Consider the following 21,903-nt stretch of genomic DNA (forward strand, 5'->3'; position numbering starts at 1 on the left):
TGAGTGAACTCCGGGAGATGGTGATGGACAAGGAAGCCTGGCGTGCTGTGATTCATGGGGTTGCAAAGAGTTGGACACGACTGAGCGACTGAACTGAACTGATCAAGAAGATCCTATAACTGGTTTTTTTATTGTTACACCATGGCATATGATAATCAGTGATATAAAACATATTCATCCCTGTGGTAAGTGGAAGAGGAAAAAAAAGAAAACAAAAATGATAAATGACAGCTAGCATTAATTTTCAGAGAAGGCAATGGCACCCCACTCCAGTACTCTTGCCTGGAAAATCCCATGGACGGAGGAGCCTGGTAGGCTGCAGTCCATGGGGTTGCTGAGTCCGACACAACTGAGCGACTTCACTTTCACTTTTCACTTTCATGCATTGGAGAAGGAAATGGCAACCCACTCCATTGTTCTTGCCTGGAGAATCCCAGGGACAGGGGAGCCTGGTGGGCTGCCATCTATGGGGTCGCACAGAGTCGGACACGACTGAAGTGACTTAACAGCAGCAGCATTAATTTTTTGTCTAGATTCTTCAAGGTACTGTCATCAAAATTGCCACAAATCATCCTCTTTCTGAAATTTTTTCAAAATGGCTTCTCCATCTTTACTCAGCTTTTATATGTTGTTATTTCTTGGGTTCTATTTCTTGGGATTCTGATGCTATGTCCCCTTTCTAACTTAAGTTTTTTTTTGAGAACTCTCATGTTACACCCATGCCTACAATTATTACCAAGACAGCAGAGTATTGCAAATTTCTAAACAAAGTTCTATCTCCCTTCTAAGTGGGATTTCCAAAATTCTGTTTACTGGCTTCTCTACTAGATATAGGTGGCCACCAGTGGTAAAGAATCCACCAGCCAATGCAGGAGACATAAGAGACACAGGTTCAGTCCCTGGGTTGGGAAGATCCCCTGGAGGAGGTCATGGCAACCCACTCCAGTATTCTTGCCTGGAGAATCCCATGGACAGAGGAGCCTGGCGGGCTACAGTCCATGGGATCACAAAGAGTTGGACACGCCTGAAGTGACTTATAATGAACACATTCTACTAGAGACATTTGAACTAAAACTCATTCCTGTTTTCTGCTATTCTCCACCTAAATCTATACCATACTGCAAATCTGGGTGGATGTCACCCATGCCCCAAACTAGGTACCTTACTCCCCACATCTCTCTCTCATCCATCCCCCGCTCTCTATCTGTATCCCATTGGTTGACTTCAGCTGCACATCACAGCTTATCTATAATTATGACCACAGTCTCCTCTCAGGTCTCCATGGAGACCACCTCACTCCCATCTTTCTATTCTGCGTGCTGAAACCAAAATCACTTTTCTAAAAGTCAAATCTGAACTTGTCTCTTGCTAACCTAGACATTTCTGATGCCCCATCACAGAGAAATAAACTTAACACTAGTCTCTCTGTGCTCTGGTTTATCTGCCTTTCCGGACTTCTGGAATCTACTCTGCCCCCTAAATCCTCACCACCCCAGAAAACACCTTGCTGGGGGTATTGAAACTCTCCCCTTCTCCTCACCTGACAAACCCCTACTGAGCTGAGCTGTCACTTCTGTGAAGCCTTCTCTGACACCAAACTCCATAGAACTGATTGTTCTTCTTTTGATTGCCTCTAATTCTCATTTCTTCTCGTAGCATTTATTATCAATTGGAAAGTCATGTTTTCTCCCCCTTCCTGGTTCTCATTAGGTCCACCAAACACCTGTAGCCTTAGGACATTCTTAATAAACTGCAAAACCTGTGAAGCAGAATCTCTGGAGGTGAGCTAGGTCCTGGAATGCACATTCTACAAACACCCCAACTCCGTAAGTCTTATGAACTGCTGCTCCCCAGGATGCTAACTCACTTATCACTAAATCTAGCATTTAGTTCAGTATCTACACTCACTAGAGTCTCAGTACCCAGGAAGGGCCATGTGACTTTTCCTGTGTCACCAACAAGTAAATATCTCAGAAAAATAGTCATTTGCCCAACTAATGTTTGCAAACCTGGGCCTTCAATGCCAGGCTCTGGTGTTAGGGAGCCTGGTGTCAGGGAGAATGTTTACACACATATACCCTGGTATATGATGGGCCAATTAAAGCTTGTTGTCTGATGATAGACTATTGAGTTGCCCCAAAGGTTTGAATTTTTCATAAGATGGTATGGGAAAATCTGAACGAACTTTTTGGACAACTCAATCCTAATCCTTAATGCCTCCACTGCATTTAAGTATAATTGCTCTACCATTAGGGCTTCCCAGGTGGGTCAGGGGTAAAGAATCTGTCTGTGACACAGGAGACACAGGTTCAATCCCTGAGGAAGGCATGGCAACCCACTCCAGTACTCTTGCCTGGGAAATCCCATGGACAGAGGAGCCTGGCAGGCTATGTCCATGGGGTTGCAGAGTGGGATATGACTGAAGTGACTGAGCAGGCACTCATGCCCTACCGTCAACTCCTCTCAGCACCAGCTGACTTTTCCAGGGAGTGGGGGTAGGGAGAAGCTGATTAGAATTGGCTGGGCTTATAACATTAAGTAGCCAATCTGTAGCACCCAAGGCATGGCAAAAAGATGAACTCAGTCAAGCAAATTTTCATTGTCAAAAAGTTTAGGGAAAATAAGAGGAAAAAGCAGTTAGAAGTTGTAATTGAAATTAAAGATATGAGAAGTCAAAGGGGACATGAATCCCATAAGACACATTACAGGAAATCTATCACTATAAATACATACATACATATATATGTATAAAATTATACATAAACATTTTTACACAGACATAAAAAATTTATATATAGCCATATATGTGTATGTGGGCATGCATGCATGTATGGCCATATAGCATGGTAGCTAAAAGCATGGAGTTTAGAATCAGAAAACCTGGGTTCAGATCCCAAGGACAGTAATTATTAGCTGTGTCATCTCTTCTCTTAAGCTTCTGTTTCTTCATCTGTACTTTGTAAACAGTAATAACCAAAGTTTTTGAGAAAAGTCATGTAAAGCACCTGCTATGTAGAAGCACTCAATAAAAATGGGGATGTCTGCAAGCTGAAGCTATGAGGGCACAAACGTTATGAAGGAGCTAAGAAAGCTGAGCAGAGAAAAAAGAATGGAGAACACAGAACCTGTGGCCTGAGAGAGACCATCCCCAAGACTCAGAACCAACTTAGTTTCAGACCTTTCTCATTGCAGTTCAAATCTACATGTTCTATTAATAAGACTCTTTCCCCCCTCCTTGTCTTGATGTAATTCTAAGGATCAAGTTCAACCATCCATTCTTACAGTAAGGACAATATGGACTGTAGGGCTATTTGAACTACAAAACAAGGAAAAGACTGGTAAGTGAGCCACGACTGTCCAGAAGACCAGAGACCACCATGAAAGCTCTCTGATAGTTTAAGCTTCCCTCTAAATTGCCCTGTACTCCTTGCTTGTGACCTGACTGGATGCCTGTTCATTATTTGCTTCCTCTTCATAAGCTCCTTAATGTGCAGGCTTGTCATTTTCCATTTATAGGTCTGTTTTCTCCGTCTTCATGTTTGTCAAAGTGCGGCCTACAGGCTTCTCCAGCAGAATCATCCATCAGGGACTGTGACTGCCTTATTCAATGCCACACTGTCAAGCACAACTCTAACTCTGGACCCAGAGTAGAAACCCAAGAAATGCTGTACCAAAGAATCTTTAAAAATTAGGAAAATCCATGAATCATTAACTGTGCAAAGAGTAGCACTACAATATTATTCCTTGACTGCTAAAGAAGAATAGACCGAGATTCCTCATCAAATTGACTGCTTGTCCCTGTTTTGGAAGGTACAAAGCCACTTCAGTGAGAGACCACCTCTTGGTACTCATGAGCCAAGCTTCTCACCACAGAAAACCTCCAGGTCAAATGGTTTTGAGGAATTCTTGGTTGGATTTCCAAAAAATGTGGTATGGAGATTCCAAGCCACCACAATTCCCCTTTGCATGCTCTGAGGTGGAAATGAGGCCAAGTTAACAACAAATCCTCAGCCTAATGCTTCTGGCAGGCTTCCCATTCAAAATAACTGGCTCAAAAATATATGGAATCTGTGAACTTAGGGAGCCCGGGAGAATAGAATCAGTAACTTCAAGGGCAAAAATTAGCACTCACACATTAACTTCCGTAAGAATTAAGAGCATGGATCCTGGGACACAGAGCCTCCCTGGTTTTCATACTCCTCTTGTTGATTTTAAAAGTCATCAGATTTCCCATTCCCCTTCAAACTGGGAGCTAGCCATGAAAGAATAACAGTAATAGATATAAGTAACCGAGACCCTCCCAAAGGTAGGATACTGTCTATGGCATACAACATAACATTTCTTGAACTCTTAGTGTGTTTCTTATGTTCTGTCATTTAATCTTCAAAACAGAGAAGGTGAGTATGATTTCATACACAGGAAAACTGAGGCTTGAAAGTGAAACAATTGACCCAGGGTTATAGGCCAGTAAGCAGTAAAGCTGGGCTGGAAATCCAGGTTTGTATGATTCCAAACTCTCTTGCTGCTCTGTTATATGCCTCTCTGAGTGAAAAAAAGACAGGAAATAAAAATAATTGAAATCCATAGATTTCGGCCTAAGAAACATCCTTATTTCTAAAGCAACAATTTTTATCCCATCAATTTCAGCTAGCATCTATTGAGCATTTGCTAGGCATCAGCGATTTTACTGGGTGCAAGGGCTACACAGATGAATGAGATTGGTTGTCCTCAAAAACTTTATCATTATTGGGAAAGTTGGAGAATTTAAGAGGTAATACCACACACAGCAGGTGCCTCAGGGCCTTTGCACTTGCTGGTCCCTGTGTCTTGAATGCTCTTCTTCCAGATATCTGTATCTCACTGTCAAGAACTGTGAAGTATGAGACTTTCCACTACTTGCAAGCCAACAAATCAGCCATAGCCTCACCTCTGCTGGCAGAAGACACACGCCTCTGGGGTTAGAGAAAAAGGACTTTGTTACTCACAGCAATAGCAGTAGCCTGAGTTAGTTCTCCAACCCCTAATTCTCTCCTGCGACATGAAGAGGGCCTGTAACACCTGCACACATCAAGTACCATGAAGAGGAGGAACCCCAAGCCTTATAACCCAAACTTTATTATAATAAATTGCAAATAAAACTGCCCTTTGTCCCAAAGGAAGATATCTTTAATATACTTGACAGAAAGCAACTTTTCCCTAGGCTCTGAAGAAAAGACACTATCTCTACCTATCAAGGATGTTCACTAAACATCCTTGAAATTTTTGTGTAGAAAAACAGGACAGATAGTACCTTGCCCACAGGCAGGAAAAAGTACAGGAACTTCACAGAGAGTTATCTCCCCACATTACTTTTTCTCTAGTCTGGACTTGAATATGAGGTGGAAGGGGCCTTCTGTCACCATTCCATTTAAGATTATAACCCCTATAAACCCCTCTCTGGAAATTCTCTATAACCTATCTCTCTATATTGTACTTATACCATTTAGCATCATATATATTTACTTATTTTGTTTATTGGAAACTTCATTGAGTAAATTATTTTTATGCGTTTTGTCAATATATTCTCAGTGTCTAAAATAGTACCTGACACAGAGTGTTTGAGAAATTGTTGTTGAATGAATGGGTATAATATGGAATGCTCTAAAGAAGGAGGTTTTACATCAGGTACAATGGGAGGGACAGTTAATCTAAGCCAGGAGGGAGGTCAGAGAAATTTTCTAGAGGAGAAGGCATCTGACAAGTGTCACCAAGGAGAAAAGGGGTCACTCAGGCATAAATAAAGTATCCCTGGTAAAGAAAAGCATTATAAGTATAGAAAGACCAAAACAATGTGAAGAAAGGATCTGTAAGTTTCAGATTTCTATGGCATTAAGTGGGAAGGAGCAGTGGCCAAGGTCATTGGTGAGGACACAAGCCTTGGTCCTTGGCCAAGAGACTTGGAGCTTCTTCCATGAGGGATGGGGGGTCACAGAGGATTTTAAGTGGAGGAATGACATTTTAGAAAGATCAGACTATATACAGTTCTTTGGGCTTCCCAGGTAGCGCTAGTGGTAAAGAACCCACCTGCCAATGCAGGAGACTTAAGAGACATGGGTTAGATCCATGGGTCAGAACAATACTCTGGAGGAGGGCGTGGCAACCCACTCCAGTATTCTTGCCTGGAGAATCCCGTAGACAGAGGAGCCTCTTGAGCTACAGTCCACAAGGTAACAAAGAGTCAGACTCAACTAAAGTGACTTAGCACACAGGTATAATTCTTTGGGGGATTGATTTAAGACAAGGACTCTTGACTCAAACACGTTGACTGAACTAAATTTGTTGTTATTCAGTCACTCAGTCATGTGCGACTCTTTGCGACCCCATGGACTGCAGCACACCAGGCTTCCCTTCCCTTGTCCTTCACCATCTCCTGGAACTTGCTCAAACTCATGTCCATTGAGTTGGTGATGCTATCCAACCATTTCATCCTCTTTTGTCCCCTTCTCCTCCTGCCTTCAATCTTTCCCAACATCAGGGTCTTTTCTAATGAGTCGGCTCTTCATATCAGATAGCCAAAATATTAGAGCTTCAGCTTCAGCATTAGTCCTTCCAATATTCAGGACTGATTTCCTTTAGGATTGACTGGTTTGATCTCCTTGGAGTCCAAGGGACTCCCAAGAGTCTTCTCCAACAGCACAGTTAAAAAGCATCAATTCTTCGGTGCTCAGAGTTCTTTACGGTCCAACTCTCACATCCACACATGACTACTGGAAAAACCATAGCTTTGACTATACAGATCTTTGTTGGCAAAGTAATGTCTCTGCTTTTTAATATGCTGTCTAGGTTTGTCATAGTTTTTCTTCCAAGGAGCAAGCATCTTTTAATTGCAGGGCTGCAGACACCATCTGCAGTGATTTTGGAACCCCCAAAAATAAAGTCTGACACTGTTTCCACTTTTTCCCCATCTATTTGCCATGAAGTGATGGGACTGGATGCCATGATCTTAGCTTTTTGAATGTTGAATTTTAAGCCAGCTCTTTTACTCTCCTCTTTCATCTCATCAAGAAGCTCTTTAGTTCCTCTTCACTTTCTGCCATAAGGGTGGTATCATCTGCATATCTGAGCTTATTGACTAAATAAGCAACTAAATAGCTGAACTAAATAGCAGCTCAAAATATCCAAATATTTCTAATTAGGATGTTGAAATTTCTAAGGGAAAGTATGACGTAGGATTTCAGTTTAAAAAAAAAAAAAAAGACAAAATATAAAATGGAACTTCAGCAAGATCCTTCATGATTCTTTAATAAACATAATAGTAATAAATTAGGCATAACTTAGGGAGTCTTGGAAAGCAAAGAGCCAGAATTGAGTCTCAGCTTGTTCAGTTGATAAGTCTTGTGACTCTTTGTGACCCCACGGACTATACAGTATGCCAGGCGTCCCTGTCCTTCTCTCTCTCTCTCCCAGAGTTTGCTGAAATTCATGTCCATTGAGTCAGTGATGTTAGCTAACCATCTCATCCTCCCAGCCAGTTATTCTGAAATCAGATGATACTTTCTGTCTGTGGGCTTGGTGATCCCTTGACTGGACATAGTAAGTGGTACAGTCCTTTTTGTCTTACCATATGTTTATCTAAAAACTATTTAAGAGTAATAGAATTATCAGTAAACCAAAATAACTACAGGGTCAGCATCTACTATGTGCCAGAAATTGTACTGCTTGCTCTGAGTTTTTACTCTGGCTAGGGAGGCAAGACTAGAAATATACAAAGTAAAATAGCAATGAGAAATCAAGGCTGCGACTAGGAGAGGGAACAGAGTAAATGAATTACACAAACATTGGTTTGCATAGTGAAAAGTTGACTATATATGGAAATAATATGGATAGCCAACACTGTCTGAATGCTTACTTGGTACTAGGAATGATGCTATGTTTTATATGGAATTATCTCCTTTAATCCCTAAAATTCTATGAGTCACAATCATAATAGCTATTTATTTAGGTCTCACTAGGTTCCAGACAGCATGCTAAATGTTTTAAATGGATTAGAGATTACTTTACTTTATCCTTGCAAAGACCCTTTTTAGTAGGTACAATCATCTCCTTGCACAGAATAGGAAACTGAGGCTTCAGTAAGACTGAGTTCTTTGCCCAAGTTTTCACAAGTAACATGTGATGGTGTCATTATTTAAATCCACTCTTAATTACAGTGCTCTCTCGCTCTATAACAACAAGCAGGTATTGTTATAAAATCTATTTTCCAATGGAGAAAACTACTGCTCAGAAAACTGAGGTCATGAACACATGTCTGTATAAAAGCCAAAACATAGGATCCTAACCACAAAACATCCCAAAGCATCAGAAATATAAGTGGCATATATTTTATATTTTATCAATGTCATCCAGCAGACTTGAACTGAGTTAAAGTTGAGTATTAGTGGTAAATGGAGCAAACACGATTCAGATTTTAAAAATCTTTATCATTTACTTACACGAGGGACTTGGCCATATGCTAGGGAACAACGTTGTAGCAGGCAGACTGCGTACACTTGGGAGCAAGGACAGATCCTGATCTAGTAACTGTGAAAACAAGTAACTGGAAGTGAGGAATTTTACAAAAGACGGACAAATTTAATCAGTGCTCTTTTGTTCTGATGATTCCATGATGCTAGAGAATTCTGCAATTCCTACTGAAGCAGCTATGTTTCCTTAGCATTACAATCTCACCCTGTGGCTCGAGGGGTCAAGAAAAGGAAAAAAAAAAAGGAATATACTTATTTGTATTTTCTATTTTTATCCCCACCCCCACCCGACCCACCAACTCTAAAATGCCCAAGCAAACCTTGCTAATGTTATACTAAATACCTTCCAGAAAACCTCTAAAACAAGGCTTATTTCACCTCATATTTCACCTGCCATTCATCTCTCTAGATTTCCCTGGCCCAATAAGTTCACTTTTTGTTTAAAATTTTTGGCTGCCTTTGGTCTTTGCTGCAGTGCACAGGCTTCTCTGGTTGTGGTACGCTAGCTCAGCAGTTGTAGCACACAGGTTTAGTTGCCCTGCAGGACACAGGATCTTAGTTCCCTGACCAGCGATCGAACCCGTGTCCCATGCATTGGAAGGAAGATTCTTAACCACTGGGTCACCAGGGAAGTTCACTCTTAAACCCAGATTTCCACCTTTAGCACCCCTGAGTTTGATGAGCCACACTGGACCCATTTGGATTACTCACTCTCTGGCACTAGGCATCTTAATGTTGAGTGTTCTTGCCCTCAACTCATAGCACAGACTGGGCAAACTTGCTTCCTGCCTAACGTCAGGGAAGAGCATCACACAAGTGCAACCTGAAGGCATAAAGATTGAAATGAAAGAGTTGTCCTTGAAGTCCCATTTAAAAAAAAAAAAATCTGGCTAAATCAGTCTCCAACATTTATTTATCAAGGATCCCATATAAGCTTCAAAATGAAATGGAAATTCTCAGGACACAAGGACCTGCAGGCTGTGGACCTAAATACATCTCTCTACTCCCCACACCCCGCTCCTCCCAGCACACATCTACATCACCTGCCAACCAGCCACTTGTTAAGAATCTACCTGCCAATGCAGGGGATGTGGGTTCAATCCCACATGCTATGGAGCAGCTAAGCCCATGCACAACTCCCGAGCCTGCACCCTAGAGCCTGTGTGTTAGAGCCTGTGCTCTGCAATAAGAGAAGCCACTGCAGTGAGAAGCCCACCCACTGCAAATAGAGTAGCTCTTGCTTGCTGCAACAAGAGAAAGACCACACATGGCAACAAAGACCCACCGCAGCCATAAATAAAAATTTTAAGAAGGAAAAAAAATGTTTAAAAGTACCCCCAAACAAGTCACCTGAACCTCTGACTACAGTTCCTCATTGCTCTATCTCATTCCTTCCCTATCTTTGCTCTTTTGATTCATCTGCTTGGAAAGTCTTCCCTCACCTTTCCACCTGGCTAACGGATTCTTATTTTTGGAGATGCATGTAGAATCATCTCCCTCTAGGAAAATCTTTCCTGACCCCTCCCCCCCGCCACCTCCCATGGAGAGGTGGTGCCTCTTCTCCATGCTCCCTCAGCCTGTTACAGGCACCACCTTTATCACTCTGCATTGCAACTGTTACCTCTTGTTTTTATCACAGAACAGTCACTTCCTTTAGGAGAAAACCAATTTAACACCTTACTTCTCAGTAGCAGATGACAGTCAGTCAGTTCAGTTCAGTTCAGTCACCGTGTAGTGTCCAACTCTTTGTAACCCATTGGACTGCAGCACGCCAGGCCTCCCTGTCCATCACCAACTCCCGGAGTTCACTCAGACTCACATCCATCGAGTCAGTGATGCCATCCAACCATCCATCCTCTATTGTCCCCTTCTCCTGCCCTCAATCCCTCCCAGCATCAGGGTCTTTTCAAATGAGTCAACTCTTCCCACCAGGTGGCCAAAGTATTGAAGTTTCACTTCAACATCAGTCCTTCCAATGAATATTCAGGACTGATCTCCTTTAGGATGGACTGGTTGGATCTCCTTGTAGTCCAAGGGACTCTCAAGAGTCTTCTCCAACACCACAATTCCTCAGCACTCAGCTTTCTTTATAGTCCAACTCTCACATTCATACATGACCACTGGAAAAACCATAGCCTTGACTAGATGGACCTTTGTTGGCAAAGTAATATCTCTGGTTTTTAATGTGCTGTCTAGGTTGGTCATAACTTTCCTTCCAAGGAGTAAGCGTCTTTTAATTTCATGTTTGCAATCACCATCTGCAGTGATTTTGGAGCTCCCCAAAATAAAGTCTGTCACTGTTTCCGCTGTTTCCCCATCTATTTCCCATGAAGTGATGGGACCAGATGCCATGATCTTCGTTTTCTGAATGTTGAGCTTTAAGCCAGCTTTTTCACTCTCCTCTTTCACTTTCATCAACAGGCTCTTTAGTTCTTCTTTGCTTTCTGACCATAAGGGTGGTGTCATCTGCATATCTGAGGTTATTGATATTTCTCCTGGCAATTTTGATTCCAGCTTGTGCTTCATCCAGCCCAAGGTTTCTCATGATGTACTCTGCATATAAATTAAATAAGCAGGGTGACAATATACAGCCTCGACGTATTGCTTTCCCTATTTGGAACCAGTCTGTTGTTCCATGTCCATTTCTAACTGTTGCTTATTGACCTGCATACAGGTTTCCCAAGAGGCAGGTCAGGTGGTCTGGTATTCCCATCTCTTGAAGAATTTTCCACACTTTGTTGTGATCCACACAGTCAAAGGCTTTGGCATAGTCAATAAAGCAGAAATAGATGTTTTTTCTGAAACTCTCTTGCTTCTTTGATAATCCAACGGATATTGGCAATTTGATCTCTGGTTCCTCTGCCTTTTCTAAAACCAGTTTGAACATCTGGAAGTTCACAGTTCATGTACTGTTGAAGCCTGGCTTGGAGAATTTTGAGCATTCCTTTACTAGCATATGAGATGAGTGCAATTGTGTGGTAGTTTGAGCATTCTTTGGTATTGCCTTTCTTTGGGATTGGAATGAAAACTGACCTTTTCCAGTCCTGTGGCCACTGCTGACTTTTCCAAATTTGCTGGCATATGAGTGCAGCACTTTCATAGCATCATCTTTTAGGATTTGAAATAGCTCAACTGGAATTCCATCATCTCCACTAGCTTTGTTCATAGTGATGCTTCCTAAGGCCCACTTGACTTCGCATTCCAGGATGTCTGGCTCTAGTTGAGTGAGCATACCATTGTGATTATCTGGACCATGAAGATCTTTTTTGTATAGTTCTTCTGTGTATTTTTGCCACCTTAATATCTTCTGCTTCTGTTAGGTTCATCCCATTTCTGTCCTTTATTGAGCCCATCTTTGCATGAAATGTTTCCTTGGTATCTCTAATTTTCTTGAAGAGATCTCTAGTCTTTCCCATTCTATTGTTTTCCTCTATTTCTTTGCACGATCGCTGAGGAAGTCTTTCTTATCTCTCCTTGCTGTTCTTTGGAACTCTGCATTCAAATGGGTATATCTTTCCTTTTCTCCTTTGCTTTTTGCTTCTCTTCTTTTCACAGCTATTTGTAAGGCCTCCTCAGACAGCCATTTTGCTTTTTGCATTTCTTTTTCTTGGGGATGGTCTTGGTCTCTGTATCCTGTACAATGTCATGAACCTCTGTCCATAGTTCATCAGGCACTTTATCAGATCTACTCCCTTAAATTTATTTCTCACTTCCACTGTATAACTGTAAGGGATTTAAGTCATATCTGAATGGTCTACTGGTTTTCCCTACTTTCTTCAATTTAAGTCTGATTTTGGCAATAAGAAGTTCATGATCTGAGCCACAGTCAGCTCCCAGTCTTGCTTTTGCTGACTGTGGCTTTTCCATCTTTGGTTGCAAAGAATATAATCAATCTGATTTCGGTATTGACCATCTGATGATGTCCATGTGTAGAGTCTTCTCTTGTGTTGTTGGAAGAGGGTGTTTGCTATGACCAGTGCATTCTCTTGGCAAAACGTTATTAGCCTTTGCCCTGCTTCATTCTGTACTCCAAGGCCAAATTTGCCTGTTACTCCAGGTGTTTCTTGACTTCCTACTTTTGCAGTCCAGTCCCCTATAATGAAAAGGACATCTTTTTTGGGTGTTAGTTCTAGAAAGTCTTGCAGGTCTTCATAGAACCCTTCAACTTCAGCTTCTTCAGCATTACTGGTCAGGGCATTCAGTTAATGAACACTTGAATCTACCACTTCCTATTTAGCTTTCTTACTGATTGGGAGACTATTTGGTATTTGTAGAAGTAACACATTCAGAGGTTTACAAGGACCAGGCAGTAATGTAAAGGCATTAGCTGGTCAGGTGGGACATTAGTCCATCTAGAGAGGCCTTTGGTTTGGGTATGTGATATTCTTCAGAGCTGAAGTAGGAACCTGGGAAAATCATCTACTTTCTCCTTCAGCCAGTAGATGAAGACTTATCTTTCCCCCACAACACATAAAGAGGTTTCCAACTTTCTCTGAAAGTACTATGCCAATAAGCTTACTATTAAACATCAAATCCCCCTTCATCCTTTCCACTGAGTTTTCTGCCAAGTTTCTCTGCCCGTCACTATGAGAGCAGGAACACTATTCCTCACATGTTCTGTTTACCACTTAGCACATGGTGGGTGTTTAATTAGTGTTAAAAGAGTAACCATAATATATGGAAGGTGAAAGAAAATGTTGGGTATTTTTAATAAAAGAGTATGACAATTATTTTGCTTCTGAAAATGCATTCAACCTAAATGTCATTTCTTGTTTATATGACCTTGTCTTTTCCATGCTATATCAACAACAGGAGAAAAAAAAATTAAGTTTGTGTCATAGTCAACAAGCTAGTTAGCTCTCACCTTATCTATTTTGGTCATTCACTCATTCATGCATACAGTAGATAATCTAGGCCTACTAGGGGCCAGGCACTGTGCTTATTACTCCAATTCTATTTAAACCCCCCCTTTTTTTTTTTGTTTACACTTCAATTTTCTTCTGAGACAGCCAAATGATAGCTGTCTGCCAGAACGTGGCTTGGAGTAAGGAGGACAAAGGTGCATAGCTGCGGAAAAACAAGATCTTGATGAAGGGCTTTCCTAACCAGGTCTTGAAGCCCTTCCTGGAAGATTCCACATAAGAAAACTGGAGTCCTTTTTTATAGGTAACAATCTGCTGCCGGTCAGTGAAGAGTCCAAGGTCAAGTCTCAAGATAGTTCCATATAGTTATGTTCTCCAGTGTACCTCACTGCTGGTTGATACCCCATTCCTGGCCCAAATTCATCTGTTGCTATGAATCGAAGGTCATTTCCTATGAATTTAGCAACTGCTTCAGCCTCAGAATGGACAATGGGTGGGTCCCATCACACAGGTGCCTGGCCACACACTCTGCCTCTGGACTCCAGTGGTGATGTTCACATCCAATATCCCTAAGCTCTTTGTAGGTACTCTGCTCTGCTAAACAATGGGCTCTCGTCCTCATTCAGTCCTTCCAAAAACTTGATGAGAGAGACATTGTTGTTTTTCTCATTTTATAGATGAGGAAATTAAATGAGAAAGCAAGATTCACACCCAGACTGTGTGGATTCTGGCACCAACCTTGTCATTGCTGTTAGACTACCAAGAATCACCCTCTGAATGAGATGTCTTTTTCAGTCAAAGATAACAGTTCAATGGTAAAAAAAAATAATAACCATGATTCTGTATATAGTAGGGACTCTTGTTGCCCTCGTTGTTCCCTTTATTTTATAATAAAATTCCTAGTTTAGCCAGACAAATGGCTGCCTATAAAAATGAGTACCTTTTCCAGCCCTTCTTAAGGTTCTCTATAACCAGGTGAAGATGTCATTCTGGCCAGTTGGATGACGCAGAAGTGGAGCATGTCCAGAAACTTCCTTTATGATAATTGCTTTGAACTTTTGGGAAGCATCCTACATAAGAAATGCATTTTATATTATGTCATGTATATTACAGTCACACATATATTTCCAAAACAGAAGTTTTATGTAGAAATACTCACCTTTACTGTGTGGTAAATGCTTAGATTTTATCTATTCGATTCTATTTCATTTTAAAAAGTTATCCATTATATTGATTTTATGACACACTAGTGGGTCGTGACTCACAATTCAAAAAGCATTGCTCTACCAGAAACATTATATGTACTTCTTTCTCTTTTTTATTTGTCCACACTACTGTCTTGATTCTGAAACAAATGCCTCCACTTTGGACCATGAGATCAAGGCCACACACAAAGGAGATTCAAGATGGAAGCCATCTGGGTCTCTCTTGTTATAAAACATAATAGCTCTACATTACCTACCTGGGCTTTTACATGAGAGAGACACAAGTTCTTATTTAATTTAAGCCACTGTTATTTTGAATTTTCTGTCCCTCATGGCCTAAACGAACCCTAATTAGTTGTGCAAACTTCTTATGTGTTTGCTTCCTGATCCATTTCTCTCTGCTTTCCTGCTTTGCTTTTATTATAAAGGGGCTGAGCCTTGTATTCAGTCAGTGGGGAGGGCTGGTGCAAGACAGGAGGACAGAGGAAAAGAAAGCCAAGGTATTTCTCATCTGCTTTAGTGGCAACTTCATCAACAGCAGCTGTGTCTCCTCCATGGCTCCAGTCCCCAATGGACAAGGTTTCGTCTTCTGTTGGGCGATTTTAGCTCTTGGTCTCATAACGTTAGCCTCTCCCTTGATCTCTGCTGCATAGGGGTGCTTGTAGCTTCCTGCTGTGGCTGACCTCTGGGTCTCCTCACCTTCCCTTTCTGGCTCTCAGTTCTTTGATTCTCCATTTAATTAAGTCCCCACATTAAATTTCCTCCATGCTAAATACTTAAAATATTCGATCTGTTTCCCTAGTGGTCCAGTGGTTAAGAATCTGCCCGCAATACAGGAAATGCTGGTTCAATCCCTGGTCCAAGAAGACCCCACATGACCAACTAATCCTGTGTGCCTCAACTACTGAGCCTGGGCTCTAGAGCCCATGAGCCACAACTGCTGGGCCCATGTGCCTCAACTACTGATGCCACATGCCTAGAGCCAGTGCTTTGTAATAAGAGAAGCCACGGCAGTAAGAAACCTGCACACCCCAACTAGAGAAAGCCCATGCACAACAACCAAGACCCAGCACAGTCAAAAATAAAAATAAATCAATCTTTTAAAAGAAAAAGAGCCCCTGCCTCACACTAAAATATCATAGAAAGTGCTTTATGTAAAATTTCTCATTTCCTCCTCATCCTGTATGATAGGCACTATTCTCTGCTGCCCTCCCTTCCCTTACAATTGATGAAACTGAGACCCAGAAACATTATGACCTTCCCTGGTCACATGGTGAGTGGAGGGGTATCCAACTCCAAAGTGACTACCAGCAGCCTAACTTTCAGAGAGCATGACCTTATTTTTTAGGATTTTTTTTTTTTCACAAAGTAATCTTTTTTTTTTTTTTTAAACCATGTTACTGTGCAAAGGTCTAGACACAAAAGCTATTGGTATGACATGTTACCCAAGTAGGTGGTCTCCATCCTCCAAGTACCTCCCCAAAGCAGGCTAATGTCCTTTAACTTCTGCCTTTAAAAAAGTTTCCAGTCCCTTCCCACCCTGAGTAAGGGAGTGCTTTCTGTCTCTTTACATCAAAGTCTTAATTATTCTTCCAGGGCTGCATTTGCTCATTCATAAAATGTTTATTGAGTGCTTAGTATGTGCCCAAGGGCTAGGGTCTGGGGCTGAGCAAACATGAATGTGACTCAGCTCCTGCACTAAAAGAGCTCATTGTCCAGGAGGAGAGACTAGTATATAAAATAATGAAAGCACACAGAGAAGACATTCTTTGGTGAAATCCAGCACAATTGCATCACAGTGGGGGTGTGGATCTTGAACTGGTTCTTGAAGAATAGCTAGGAGCTTGGGATGCGAAGGGAATTGGAGGAAACAAATGGAAGGAAGCAACATAGGCAAACAATCAAAAACAAACCATTTCATTTGCATCAAATGTGGGTATGGAGCTTACACACCAAAGTGAACCTCAGTATATTTATATTTACCCAAGACTATGTAGATATGCATGTATATGTGTATTTCCAGTGGCTCAACTGTAAAGAATCCACCTGTGATGGAGACACAGGTTTGATCCCTTGGTCAGGAAATCTCTGGGGAGGGCATGGCAACCCACTCCAGTATTCTTGTCTGGAGAATCCCATGGACAGAGGAGCCTGTAGGACTAGAGTCCATGCCGTTGCAAACAGTCAGATATAACTGAAGTGACTTAGCACGCATGCATACATAATATATACATATATATTTATTGTTATATGTACTTTACAAATACATGGGCTTCTCTGGTGGCTCAGATGGTAAAGAATCTGCCTACAATGTGGAAGACCTGGGTTCAATCCCTGGGTTGGGAAGATCCCCTGGAGAAGGGCATGGCAACCCACTTCAGTATTCTTGCCTTAAGAATCCCCATGGACAGAGGAGCCTGGTGGGCTACAGTCCATAGGGTCGCAAAAAGTTGGACACAACTGAGCGACTAAGCACAGCACAGCAGAGCACACATATACATACAGATAACTTTAACTACATACCTATATTTTATATAGACATTATATATACTATGCATTTGTATATAAATATACACAAATATGGGCTTCCCTGTGGCTCAGTGGTAAAAAATATCTGCCTGCCAATGCAGGAGGCATGTGTTTGATCCCTGGATTGGAAAGATCCCCTGGCAAAGGAAATGGCAACCCACTTCAGTATTCTTGCCTAAGAAATACCATGGACAGAGGAGCCTGGCAGGCTGTACAGTCCATGGGGTCACAAAAGAGTTGGACACAACTTAGCAATCAAACAACAACAACAAATACACACATACGTATGCTGCTGCTGCTGCTGCATCACTTCAGTCGTGTCCGACTCTGTGTGACCCCAGAGATGGCAGCCCACCAGGCTCCTCTATCCCTGGGATTCTCCAGGCAAGAACACTGGAGTGGGTTGCCATTTCCTTCTCCACAGATATGTATACATATACATAAATATTAATATATGTATATTATATATAATGTTAGATGCATATGGTATATATATATCTTTAGTTTTTTATTTTCCTTTTTGACATTATATTGCTATAACTTACTGAACAAAAGAATAAAATGTACAGAAGAATTAATGTGTTATTAAAGTAAGAAAATCTAAATGCCAGGAGTGTATCTGTGACTGTATTCACCACACTAACAAATACCCAGGGAAAAATGATTGAAACATAATCCATAGACACATAGCTTTATACAAGGACATTCCCTCATAGGGGAAAGCCTAAAAGGATCTTGCAGGCTCAAGTTCCTTTCTGGAAAACTATTAATGTGCCCTGCTTTGTTATGTTTCAGCTGAAAGTAAGATGTGAATAATAAAGGATATTTTCCACTAGGCTGGAATTAGTTCACCTTTATCAGTTTGCAAAATGGCAATCTGTCCAAAATTCCTCTTGCTCAGGGCAGTATGACTCTGGGAGAAAAAAGGAATGATTGCTGTCCCAAATTCTCTAAGAACCTCTGCTAACCTACTAAATCCCCACCCAATGTTCTCCAGGTCACCCATTATATCAGTATTTGGGGAGGAGGACTTCCTAAATTGCCTTCCACCTCAGATCTACCAGGTGAACCCACCACTGGATGGATTATAACATTGGCAGGAAGGGGTAGCTTTTGTATTGCTTCATGTTTTACATATTGTCTTACCTCTCCAATTAGCATGTAGAGTCCCTGAGGACAAGTAATCTTTCATATGCTAGGTTCTTTGGAACAACTATATTCTTTTCTAAAAAAAAATCTCCCAATGGGTTTCCCTACTTCGTTTTCCAGTTTTCTTTGGCCATTCTGGCCTCAGAAAAGGGAACATATAAATCACCTTGGGGAGGAGGAGAAAATGATGTAAAGGAAATCTTTAAATGACGGATAATTACAGAATTTTGTTGTTTTCTGTCGAACCTCAACATAAATTAGTCATAGGTATACATATATTCCCTCCCTTTTGAAACTCCCTCCCCTGTCCCTCCCCAACCCACCCCTCTAGGTTGATACAGAGCCCCTGTTTGAGCTTCCTGAGCCATATAGCAAATTTCTGTTGGCTATCTGTTTTACAAATGGTAATGTAAGTTTCCACATTACTCTTTCCATACATCTCACCCTTTCACCCCCTCTCCCCCTTTCATCCCCTCTCCCCATGTCCATAAGTCTATTCTGTATGTCTGTTTCTTTATTCTTTTTAACACCAAGAAGTAGGGCCTCAGAGGAAAGGAGAGAAGACTAAGGCAGGGAGGGAAGACATGTGCCAGGCTGTCTTCTCTGGCCTGAAACTCCAGTGGGTGATGGTGGAGGAGAAACTTGAAAACAAGCAGGTATGTTTGATCCAGGTAGCCATACAGTAATCACAGGGCCACTACACTGTGATTCAGAGATGGCAGAGGGGCATAGCACAGTAGAAGACAGATCTCCCCCTCTTTTTCAAGGAGCCCAGGTTGGCAAGAAGATTCCTAGGTTTGCTGTCTACCTAGAGAAGGCTGTGGAAGACAGTAGGAGCATGAACCACGCCCATCAGTTCCCTGTTGGCTGTGGTACGAACCTGCCACTAGGAATCAGAGGGCCCAAGTTTCTACTTGCATAAAAGTCCTAATGCCTGCAAGTTGGGGAGGAAAGTCCAAAGAGGGCACTGAAAATGGGCCACCTGATAGGGTTGGCAGCAAGATGCCACCAGAGGACTTCCCCAACAGTCCACTGATTTAGAATCCATGCTTCCACTGCAGGAGGTGCAGGAGTGATTCCCTGCTCAGGAAACTAGGATCCCACATGCCAGTTTGTGTGGCCAAAAAAAAAGCAAGCCACCAGTACGAGAGAGACATGAACATATGAGGGTACCAGCAGTAAAGCCATCACTAAATAGATCATAGGTTTCTTTGGCTGAAAAGCATAGCAGTGGGTGCTAGCCAGATGCTAGGAATGAGACAGAACAGCTGCACTGCATCAGAGGTTGACAAGGACCCAGAAGACAGGATGGGTCCAAGGGCCCTTTTATCACCAGGAGAACAGGCAAGTAATCCTCTAAGACTAACTGTTACCAGTCCAAGCCTACTCTGCTTGCCCCATGACAAGTCAATGAATTGGAGATGATATGTTGAGGCAAGAAATACAACTTTATTCAGAAAAACAACATATGGAGAAGATGGCAGACTAATGTCTCAAACTAGTCATCTTATCAGGGTCTGGATGCCAGGTTCTTTTACAGAACACAGAAGCGGGGGTGAGGAAACAAAAAGGCCACTAATCTTACAAATATCTCCTGAAATGGCTAGCCTTGGGGAAGGGATGCATTAATTTCTACCTTTCTGTAGCCATCCACAGGTGGACAGAGGCCTGAACAAAGGTGCTTTGGTCTAATATTCAGGCAGAGGGGCAGGGTTCCTAAAGGCAGGCCATTATGTATAAACAGTATGTTTTAGTGGGAAAAAAAGCAATGGGAAGCAAAGGTTAAAGTAAAACAAACATATCCAACATGGAGTCAGTTCTTCCCTGTAACATAACCTTGAGAGAAAGGGAAAAGGAGGGAGTCATTACCCTAAAGAGAGCAAGTTTAAACTAAAGAAACAGATTGAACTAAAAAAGATATTGTTGACAGAGGCACTTAAGCATATTTTTCCTTTTACCCAATGGACTGGAGCCTATTTAGGAACTTTAAATTCATTGGAAAAAATAAAGTTACAAGTTTCTCACATATTCTGAATTTTATACTATGAAATATTTGACTGGTCTATATTTACTAATAGCAATTGGCTCAGAGGAAACAGTATTTTTAGTAATAGTAGTAGTAGACCTGAAACAATATTTTAGTAAATAATTTGAATGAATAAGTAGGAATCTATTATTCAATTTGCCCAAGTAATTGCTAGATGGATTATCAAATTGACTATCCACAGCTGATGGAAGATTCCATGGCTTTCTAATTAACCAAAATTAAATGTCAGAAGATAGTGATTATTGCTTAAGTTTATACTTTAACTTACAAGTGTACAAATTCTGCATTTACTGATGCATCAATTCCATTCCAAAGATCTGCCGTACTTGTGCTTGTTGCACTTCTCAACCACTCTCAGCTACTTCCTAATAAGGCACAGAAACTTGGACCAGAGGGAAAAAAACAAATTGTTTATGCAGCCTTAGTGTGTTCTTAAGAATTGCCTCTATCTGCCTGTCATCACCTGTCTATTTTTATCTACCACCCATTCAGTTATCTATACCCACAAGACTTAAAAATTAAGGTTAAGTACTTTTTACCACAATGGTTAATTGTAACAAAATTCTTGTATGTATGCCACTTTATAGTTCATAGAACTCTTCTAACATTTCATCTCATCTAATTTTAACAACTCTGAATCTCTCTATAACCCATTCTAATCAAGCCTTTGTAGTTACTACTCCACTGATAATGGCTCTTGTCAAGGTTGTCAGTGACCTTCTCTTGCAAAATCCAGGGGTGAACATCGAGTCCTTATCTTTCCGACCTCTCAACACCACTCAAAATGGTTTCTGAAAGCATTTTCTTCACTTTGTTTTGTGTCATCTGCTGTTTACATTTGTAAAATTTAGTGTCTTCTCTTATTCTCTTCCTATGAAAAGAAATGTAGAAGGGCCTCACATTTCAGTCCTTGGCTTCTCCTTATTTTTACATTCTATGGGATGCAGGTCAGGAAGCAACAGTTAGAACTGGACATGGAACAACAGGCTGGTTCCAAATAGGAAAAGGAGTTCGTCAAGGCTGTATATTGTCACCCTGTTTATTTAACTCATATGCAGAGTACATCATGAGAAACACTGGACTGGAAGAAACACAAGCTGGAATCAAGATTGCCGGGAGAAATATCAATAACCTCAGATATGCAGATGACACCACCCTTATGGCAGAAAGTGAAGAGGAACTCAAAAGCCTCTTGATGAAAGTGAAAGTGGAGAGTGAAAAAGTTGGCTTAAAGCTCAACATTCAGAAAACGAAGATCATGGCACCCAGTCCCACCACTTCATAGGAAATAGATGGGGAAACAGTGGAAACAGTGTCAGACTTTATTTGTTTGGGCTCCAAAATCACTGCAGATGGTGATTGCAAACATGAAATTAAAAGACGCTTACTCCTTGGAAGAAAAGTTATGACCAACCTAGACAGCACATTAAAAACCAGAGATATTACTTTGCCAACAAAGGTTCGTCTAGTCAAGGCTATGGTTTTTCCTGTGGTCATGTATGGATGTGAGAGTTGGACTGTGAAGAAGGCTGAGCACCGAAGAATTGATGCTTTTGAACTGTGGTGTTGGAGAAGACTCTTGAGAGTCCCTTGGCTGCAAAGAGATAAAG

The sequence above is a fragment of the Bison bison genome, unplaced genomic scaffold, assembly GCF_000754665.1.
Source record: "Bison bison bison isolate TAMUID 2011002044 unplaced genomic scaffold, Bison_UMD1.0 scf7180017846569, whole genome shotgun sequence".
Taxonomy (NCBI): domain Eukaryota; kingdom Metazoa; phylum Chordata; class Mammalia; order Artiodactyla; family Bovidae; genus Bison; species Bison bison.